At 34.8% G+C, this 10,715-nt stretch overlaps 1 long non-coding RNA gene across 1 annotated transcript; it reads left to right on the top strand.

Moving 5' to 3' along the window:
* Positions 1-9,430, top strand: LOC113616646 (uncharacterized). Its single transcript, XR_003431363.1, has 3 exons — positions 1-32; positions 1,323-1,429; positions 7,844-9,430. It is a non-coding gene; the product is annotated as an uncharacterized LOC113616646 (long non-coding RNA).
* The last annotated feature ends 1,285 nt before the right edge of the window (positions 9,431-10,715 follow it).

Genomic DNA, 10,715 nt, shown 5'->3' with positions numbered 1-10,715 from the left:
ATTATTGGCAGCTGCAGACAAGTGGTTAAGTGGTGAGTGGAACTTACATCCTGTCCTGGGATGAACAGTAGCCCTTATATGAGTGAGTGATACACACCACAGAGTATTGTTAATAACCCTGGGGAAGGAAACAGGGTCCAGGAGTATTCTTGTCAAGAAAATGTTACCCTATGAATGATCTCAGAAGTAAGAGCACAAACCCTGGCACGATTCTACGCATTTCTACTATAACTGACTGCTGCAAAGTAACTGTGGTTTGAAGAAAAATGACCAATTAGTCTAACAATCAACCAGCAATAACCTACTTAAAGTTAAATAATACCTGTACTCAAAAGGTTTTCAAAATTTTGCTCCAAATAGAAGAGGAATTGTGAAATCAACAACATACTCCTTTACTGACTCTATAAAGACAAAACAGTACAATCTAAGGCAGGTTTCTCATTACAGACAATTTGCCTTTTAATCATTAACCTCATTTATCTAATATTTTCTATTGCTAATTTGATTTCAGAATGGTTTAGATTTAATTTTCTATTAAGGAAGAAAGTAAAATGAATTGCATGGCTTTACTTACACCACTAAAAATGCCTTTGGCAAGAATAACAGTAAATACAAAGTAGTCACTTCTTATTTCCCTCATATCTTTTTCCCTACGTAGTCCTGGTAAAAACACAATTACTATCTTTTTGATAAGAGTACTATTCTACCACTTCCTATAGTGAAGTTGAAAAAAAGGCTTTAATCAACATCAAGGTTTTTTTTTTTTAAAGGTAATAATCAAAATCAAAATAATTATTCTTCCTTCTTGGTTTCTCTATCCTTATGTTCAATGGAGCATAAAGCCTACCAATGACCAGAATTTCTTAATTTTATGTACTCCTTTCATAATTAACTACATTCTGATAAAAACTTCAATTCATTAAACTTATGAACAATTACATAAATGATAAGATTTATTGAAACACTAGAAAGAGCTGAGGAATCCGCTCCTAAAACTGAAAGAGCCATGTTCGGCTTAGGGGCAATTCTAAGGAAGGGTGGTGGGCATGGCACTGGATTTCCCGCACTGCCCTGAGACCCACTAAAATCATAAATAAACACACGAGTCTCCTCTCTCCCTTTCAAACCCTCACCTTACTTTTTAAAATAAAACTCAGAGCATCAATTTTCAGAACTCATGAAACTATATTTTTAAAAATGCTATCACTGAAGGAACTTTTTTGGAAACACTAGTTTATAGTTACTGCAATTTGTCATTTCAGCGATATAGTTGACATCATCAGAAATGGTCTCGGGAAATATTTCTTCTCTTTTGTTTGTAGGTTTGGCAGAATGGCAAGTTCCTACTGCTGGAATGTTTTTATGGGTTAAAATTAAGGGCCTTCATGATGTAAGAAAACTGATTGAAGAGAAAGCCTTTAAGAAAGAGGTAAAACAGGAAGAAAAGCTACATTTTTTCTTTAAAGTAATATCTTAATAAAATGGCAAGAGATATCTATCGTTGCCCACCAACCCAAGGCATAATGTTTGCCTATCAGATACATTAACTCCTTACTAAGAACAGAATAGATTTTGGGTTACAGAATTAGTCTCCTGGTCTAAACCAGGGGAAATACAGTCATTCAGCTCAGCTACTGATTAGCTTAGTGGCTAAGAGCACAGTCTCTGGAGGCACGTCCTTGGGTGTGAATCCCAGCTCCAGCCCTGCCCTTATATGTGGCGTTGGGTACAATGCAGATAATAAGAACCTCTCCTTCTTAGGGTTGCTATGATGATGAAAGCAATAAATATGGATAAAGTACTTAGACCAATACCTGGCACATAGTAAATGCTTGATGAGTATTAGCCAGTAATATTTTTTATTATTTTTAAAAAATTTTTATTGGAGTATAGTTGATTTACAATGTTGTGTTAGTTTCAGGTGTACAGCAAAGAGATTCAGTTATACATATACATATATCCACTCTTTCTTAGATTCTTTTCCCATATAGGCCATTACAGAGTATGGAGTAGAGTTCCCTGTGCTATACAGTAGGGCCTTATTCGTTATCTGTTTTATATATAGTAGTTGTATATGTCAATCCCAAACTCCCAGTTTAACCCTCCTCCCCTTACCCACTGGTAACCATAAGCCATTAGTATTAAAATAAAAGGATTTTTTTTCCTGATTAGGAAAGTAAAGCATACTCATGGTAACATGATTCTTCATTAAAGCATATTGAAAGTTTTTTAAATAGCCCATAATTTTACTACCCAGATTTTATGACCATTTGTGAAATATTTTCTTGAACAGCTTGTATATATCTAGTAGTTTGTCTATGAAATTGTTTTTTTATGAAAGTATAATGCTTTACAATATTACATTAGTTTCAGGTGTACAACATAGTGATTCAATATTTTTAACAATTAGACTCCACTTAAAGTTATTATAAAAAATTGGTTATATTCCCTGTGCTGTACAATATATCATTGGATCTTCTTTATTTTATACATAATAGTTTGTACCTCTTAATCCTCTACCCCTGTCGTGCCCTTCCCCCTTCCCTCTTCCCACTGGTAAGCACCAGTTTGTCTCTATTATGTGTGTCTCTTTCTTTTTGTTTAATCATTTTATTTTTTTAGATTCTGCATATAAGTGCATATTTGTCCTTCTCTGACTTATTTCACTAAGCATAATACCCTCCAAGTCCATCCATGTTGTCACAAATGGCATTATTTCATTCATTTTATAACTTTGTGTATCACATCACTATATATATATATATATATCACATATTCTTTATCCATTCATCTGTTGATGGGCACTTAGGTTGTTTCCATATCTTGGCAATTATAAATAATGCTGAAATGAACACTGTATCTTTTTTTTTTTTTTTTTTTGTGGTACGCGGCCTCTCACTGTTGTGGCCTCTCCCGTTGCGGAGCACAGGCTCCGGACGCGCAGGCTCAGCGGTCGTGGCTCACGGGCCCAGCCGCTCCGCGGCATGTGGGATCTTCCCAGACTAGGGCACCAAACCGTGTCCCCTACATTGGCAGGCGGACTCTCAACCACTGCGCCACCAGGGAAGCCCCAAGCATGTATCTTTTTTAATTAGTGTTTTCATTTTCTTTGGACATATACCCACAAGTGGAATTGCTGGGTCATATGGTAGTTCTATTTTTCGTTTTTTGAGGAACCTCCATACTATGTTCCATAATGCTTCACCAATTTACATTCCCACCAACAGTTTACAAGTGTTCCCTTTTCTCTGCATCCTCGCCAGCATTTGTTATTTGTTGTCCATTTGCTGGTTGCTATTTTAATAAGTGTGACGTGATATCTCATTGTGGTTTTGATTTGCATTGATGATTAATGGTTAATGATTGGCATTAACCTGATGATTAATGATGTAGAGCATCTTTTCATGTGCTTTTTAGCCATCTGTATGTCTTCTCTGGAAAAACGTACATTCAGGTTTGTGCCCATTTTTTAATCGGGTGGTTTGTTTGTCTGATATGGCTGTGCAATTATTTTACAGCATTAAAATTACACAGAAAAGTTTATATCCTGTTTTTTTCACTTAAAATTAGCCCACAAGGATTTCTAATTTTTTTTCTCCTTTTATACTTAAATCATGTCTACTTAGATTTCATTCAGAGGCACTAATTAAGCTGAGACATCTAAATATGCTTCTGTGTAGCTTTCCAATTTAGCAAATCAATCAACCATTCTCCATTAATTCCTTTATCATGTTCGTCACTCTTTTGTAAACACCAAGATCTGTTTCTAGTATCACTTTTGTCTTGAGGCAGTGAGTACAAAGAACAGATCGTGTTGTTGTTGGCAAACTCCTGTGCTAGAGCGTAAGAGACAGTCTAGAGGTCAGAACTGGGAACTGGCTGCCTGGACCCAAGAGCCAATCCACTCCCCTGGGAAAGTCACTCATTCCCTGTAATCATCATACTTGACCGCAGGACTCATGCTTTATTAATTGTTTTAATGTTAATAACAGCACATAGAAAGCGCTTAATAAATACTTAAATGACAACTCATATAAGTGCATTTTAGTACAATAAATCAATTTTATTACTTTTTTTTTTTTTTGCTTTCTTATCAATGCCATTATTCTCCAGAACATTTGATGTGTGTATCCCTGAACTAGGAGCTAAGGATACAGACTTCATATTTATTGTCATTTTTTTTCAGTCCCTTTCTTTTATTCCATATACCCTGTTGCACATACCTTTCTTTACCTTTTCTAAGTAATCTCTAACACTGCTGCCTTAGCCCAAATTTTGGTTATCTTGCCAGGAGATTATTACCATCCCCTCCTTCTCTACAGAAACTTGCTTCTGGCACATCCCTAAACTGTTCCACAATATTGGTAGAAATTATGGTTTTCATTTCATTGTTAATCAGGACAAAAAAAAAAAACACTCATCTTCGGCCTTGAAATTTTCTCCCCAGAATGCCCCCAAATCATTTCATTCCCAGTTCATCTAACTTCAACAACCAGGGGCCAGATCTACACCATGAAAAAACAAGCAGTTTCTTAAAGTTCTGAATGTCATGATTTTACTAGACAACAATCTCGAAAACTTAACACAAACCAGCTTAGTTCTGACTCATGCACAGTTTTCAAAGACGTGGTCTATAACCTCTTCTGCTCCTGCCGTGAGTCAGAGACCCAAGTTCCATTTTAGTTTCATGGATCTTTTCTATTGTCTTCTTAGTCTCTATTTATTTCTGCTCTGATCTTTATGATTTCTTTCCTTCTACTAACTATGGGTTTGGTTTGTTCTTCTTTCTCTATTTGCTTTAGGTGTAAGGTTAGGTTATTTATTTGAGATTTTTTGTTTCCCAAGGTATGACTGTATTACTATAAGCTTCCCTCTTAGAACTACTTTTGCTGCATCCCATAGGTTTTGGATCATCATGTTTTCATTTTCATTTCTCTCTAGGTATTTTTTGATTTTCTCTTTAATTTCTTCCACGATTCATTGGTTGTTTAGTAGCATATTGTTTAGCCTCCACATGTTTGTATTTTTTGCAGTTTTTTTCAATATCCACAAATCAATCTGTGTGACACACCACGTTAACAAATTGAAGAATAAAAACCATATGATCATCTCAATAGAGACAAAAAAGCTTTTGATAAAATTCAACATCCATTTATGATAAAAACTCTCCAGATAGCGGGTATAGAGGGAATACACCTTAACATAATAATGGCTATATATGAAAAACCCACAGCTAACATCATACTCAACAGCGAAAATCTGAAAGTATTTCCTCTAAGACTGGGAGCAAGACAAGGATGCCCACACTCACCACTTTTATTCAACAAAGTTTTGGAAGACCTAGACACAGCAATCACAGAAGAAAAAGAAATAGAAGGAATCAAAAGTGGAAAAGAAGAAGTAAAACTGTCACTGTTTGCAGATGATGCTATACATAGAAAATCCTAAAGATACTACCAGAAAACTACTAGAGCTCATCAATGAATTTGGTAAAGTTGCATGATACAAAATAAATACACAGAAATTTGTTGCATTTCTATATACTAACAACAAAAGATCAGAAAGAGAAATTAAGGAAAAAATCCCATTTACCATCACATCTAAAAGAATAAAATACCTAGGAATAAACCTACCTAAAAAGGCAAAAGACCTGTAATTGGAAACCTATAAAATGCCGATGAAAGAAACTGAAGACAACACAAACTGATGGAAGGATACACCATGTTCTTGGATTGGAAGAATCAATTTTGTCAAAATGACTTTACTATCCAAGGCCAATTACAGGTTCAGTGCAATCCCTATCAAATTACCAAGGTCATTTTTCACAGAACTAGAACAAATAATTTTAAAATTTGTATGGAAACACGAAAGTCCCCTAACAGCCAAAGCAGTCTTGAGAAAGAAGAACGGAGCTGGAGGAGTCACATTCCCTGACTTCAGACTACACTACAAAGCTGCAGTAATCCAAACAGTATTGTAGTGGCACAAAAACAGAAATATAGATCAATGGAACAGTATAGAGAGCCCAGAAATAAACCCACACACCTATGGTCAATTAATCTATGACAAAGGAGCAAGAATATACCATGGAGAAAAGACAGTCTCTACAATAAAGGATGCTAGGAAAACAGTACAGCTACATGTCAAAGAATGAAATTAGAACATTCTCAAAGATCATATACAACAATAAACTCAAAATGGTTTACAGACCTAAATATAAGACTGGATATTATAAAACTCTTAGAGTAGAACAATCAGAACACTCTTTGACATAAATCATAGCAATATCATTTTTGCTCTGTCTCCTAGAATGGAAATAAAAACAAAAATAAAGAAATGGGACCTAGTTAAACTTAAAAGCTTTTGCACAGCAAATGAAACCATAAAGAAAACAAAAAGGCAACCTACGGAATGGGAACAAATATTTGCAAATGATGTGACAGACAAAGGAGTAATTTCCAAAGTATAGAAACAGCTCATACAGCGCAATATAAAGAAAAAAACCACAAATAACCCAATCCAAAATTGGGCAGAAGACCTAAAAAGACATTTCTCCAAAGAAGACATACAGATGGTCAACAGGTGCATGAAAGGATTTTCAATATCGCTAATTATTAGAGAAAATCAAATCAAAACTACAACGAGGTATCACCTCATAGCAGACAGAATGCCCATCATCAAAAAGTCTACAAATAATAAATGCTGGAGAGGGTGTGGAGAAAAGTGAACCCTCGTACACTACTGGTGGGAATTTTAATTGGTGCAACCAGTATGGAGGTTCATTAAGAAACTAAAAATAGAGTTACCATATGATCCAGGGATCCCACTCCTGGGAATATATATATGGAGAAAGGTATAATTCAAAAAGATACATGCACCCCAATGTTTCATTGCAGCACTATTTACAATAGCCAAGACATGGAAGCAAACTAAATGTTCTTCAAAAAATGAATAGATAAAGAAGATGTGGTACATATATCCAATGGAATATTATTCAGCCATAAACAAAGAATGAAATAATACCATTTGCAGCAACATGGATAGACCTAGAGATTATCACACAAAGTGAAGTCAGACAGAAAAAAAACAAATATCATATGATATCACTATATGTGGAATCTAAAAAAATTATACAAATGAACTTATTGACAAAATGGAAATAGACCCACAGACATAGAAAACAAACTTATGGTTACCAAAGGGGAAAGGGGAGAAGGGATATATTAGGAGTTTGGGATTAACATATATACACTACTATGTATAACATAGATAACCAACAAGGTCTTACTGTATAGCACAGGGAACTATACTCAATATTTTATAATAACCTATAAGGGAAAAGAATATGAAAAAGAAAAGATAGATTGATATACATATACACATATGTATAACTGAATCACTATTCTGTATACCCGAAACTAACACAACATAGTAAATCAGCTATAGTTTAACTTTAAAAAATGAAATATTTTTTAAAATGATATTTCATTGGATTTATTTTACTTTTCTAGTTATGTTAAACATTTATTCGTGTTTATTACCATTTGTATTTCTTGAATAAGCTGTCCTTGTCCATTTTAAAGTTTTTCCTCTGTTTCTGTGCGTTCTCTATAATATATGGAGAAGAGGTAGAATTGCTGTATTTATTGTAAACACTGATTTCTATGCTTTTAGTTTTATTGTATGACATGCAGTAATTTTATATAAATTGATTTTTCTCTTGTGATTTCTTTCATTGCTTTTTAAGTTTAAAAGTCATCCTCCACTCTGAGATTAGATTCACCTATATTTTCTTTTAGTTTTCTTTAATGGTACATCACCTGTTTTCCATAAACTCTCTTAGATATTCATGCTTCCTGGATATCATTTCTACCTTGATAGTTCAGCTCCTTGCCCCTACTTCAGAGCATCCTTCTCTTTAGCTTCTCCAGAGCAGATGGACATGGTGAGTACAATATTCTCTTTAGAGTAAAAGTAGATATCCATTTATTTTTTGTGTTCATTCTGTGAGTTACAACATTATTTGATATCTTCTTGGGTTTCTGCAAAATGGGTATTAGTTGGAAAGTCACAAACTACCATTCAGAGAAGTTGCCAGGCTTCTATAGACAAATGATGCGACCAAATTGGAGTTGAATTTTATTGCTTTCATGAATACATGACAGACCTGTTCAACAGTGTTGGCAAATTATCAACACGTTAAAAAGAGAAACTCTTTCATTTCTTCATAGAATTAACATGAGCCATAGTACAAATTCATAAAGCCATCCATCTCTATCTCTTGAGGAAGGGTCAAATAGAATAATATGAATGATTGGAGTTCAGTAATTGCTTAATCACAAAGTCCAGCTTTAACCAGGATTACAGGAAACCAAGAAGCAAGTTCCTAAGAACTGTGTGTCGGGAACCCACAGAAGAGCCATAAACTGAAGAGTCCAGGAAGTGTAAGAAGAGTGTATACTTATCCTTGGAGATGGGCTGTCTCCGGCTGTGTTCTTGATTGACTTCCTTTCTCATGTCATTAAATATGCTTTTCATAAGTTATATATGCATAGAGCTGGACAACTGAAACTATACAGAAGGCATGTGCAGGTGAGAGAGTATATGAAAAAAATAATTCGTGTTCTGGGAGAAGATGATGATCTTGAGGGAATAAGGATTTGAAAAATTTCCTGGGCCTCTGATGTGCTTTCGTCTACGTATATTAGTGGACATGACGGCCTCTGACCCAGATAAAACTGAGGTTAATCCTGACTTTTCACTGTCTGATCTCAACCTAAGATGGATACTCTTTGTTTAAATTTCTCAAGTTATGACAGACTTTTCCTAAACAGCATCCTAATTTTATTAATTCTTCTCTCTGTTCGCTTTTAGGCCTTCCAGGGATTAGCCCAACTTATAAAGGAATCTTTATGAAGAAATCGAACTCTTCATAGCACTCACGGTTTTCAGATAAATTATTTCTATGTTTTAGCAGGAAGAAATGATTGTTGGTGTCAGACTTACAGATTGGGTTTCACCAAATACGTCATATCTGTAGTAATTTAACTAGACAACTTTTAAAGTGCCCTTGAATGCATCAGATTGCCAAAATATATTTATAATCCACATATACATGTTGATACATTTTCAATCCACAAAAAAATATTTTTATCCTGGATTTTATTGTAAAGATTTTTGTAGTTGCTTTATCATTTCCCATAAATTTTCTTTGAAAATAACATTTTTACAGTAAATTATTTGTAAGCAAACAATCATGTTCAAAATGGTATGTAATGTGAACTTCTCCTATTTTGAAGAAAAAGTAATGAGAGCTTGTTGCAAAAATTGTTAGAATTTGACCGTTATACATAATTTTTAGTAAGAGTATCACAGACATTATGTTATGGCACAGAAATCTATTTAAAATAAAATTCTGAATCTAAACATACCTAAACGTCTGCCTATTAATTCTAAGTAAGGAGGAGAGATTAAGGACTGAGAAAAAGGTACTACATTGTATTTTTATGAAACTACACAACTTTCAAAAGCACGTTCTTATCAGTTACGTAATTTCAATCTACTAGACTCCTTTGAGGTACTTAGGATATACTTTTAATGATTTTCTTTCTCACCTTTAAGATCTTTATTTTCCCCATCTGATTATTAAATATATGCTCACTTAATTTTTTTCAAACAACCCAGTAAGTATAAGGAATAAAGTAAAAGCCACTGGGTGTCTCACCCCCAACATTCATATCCATCCTTACAGATGTTTTCTATGCATGTACAGGTAATATGTACAAGAATGGGATCTCATTAGGACAGTATCATAAATACCCTGTATCCATTTTCTATTGCTGTATAACAATTTACCAGCATTCCAAGCCCCATCCTTGTAAGGTCATCAGGTCCTTTAAGGAACTAGGAAGTTTATGTCACTGTCATTCTCGCCATCCTTGTGTATGTAAACATTTCCATCACAGTTAGTATTTTCCCAGCATGTGAATGAGCTGCAGCGTTTGGTCCTGGTGGGAATCAATATGGCTCTTTCAAGTTGACCTAAAATGAACAGTTGTCAGGAAGCACAGAGAGTACCAGGCAGGATAAACCCAGGGAGGAACACGCCAAGACACAGTAATCAAATTGACAAAAATTAAGGACAAAGAAAAAATATTAAAAGCAACAAGAGAAAAGCAACAAATAACATGCAAGGGAATTCCCATAAGGGTACCAGCTGATTTCTCAACAGAAACTTTGCAGGCCAGAAAAGAGTGGCATGATATCTTTAACGTGATGAAAGGTAAGAACCTACAACCCAGAATACTCTAGCCAGCAGAGGCTCTTATGCAGATTCAATGGAGAAATCAAAAGTTTACAGACAAGCAAAAGCTAAGAGAATTCAGCACCACCAGACCAGCTTTGCAACAAATGCTAAAGGAACTTCTCTAGGCAGAAACGAAAAGGCCACAACTAGAAACAAGAAAATGATGAATGGAAAAGCTCACTGGTAAAGGCGAACATACAGCAAACATAGGAAATCATCCACAAACACGTATGATAGCAAAACCACCAATCATGAGAAGAAAAGAGCACAAATGCAGGATATTGGGATGCATTTGAAATTGAAAGACCAGCAACTCAAAACAATCTTGTTTATACACAGACTGCTATATCAAAACCTATGGTAACCTCAAACCAAAAATCTGCAATAGATACGCACACAAAAACGAAAA

This window comes from Aethalodelphis obliquidens, unplaced genomic scaffold, assembly GCF_003676395.1.
Source record: "Aethalodelphis obliquidens isolate GAN/ISIS:26980383/991018 unplaced genomic scaffold, ASM367639v1 scaffold282, whole genome shotgun sequence".
Lineage (NCBI taxonomy): Eukaryota > Metazoa > Chordata > Mammalia > Artiodactyla > Delphinidae > Aethalodelphis > Aethalodelphis obliquidens.
The sequence above is the reverse complement of the archived record's forward strand: the minus strand, read 5'-3'. Positions and strand labels throughout refer to the sequence as shown.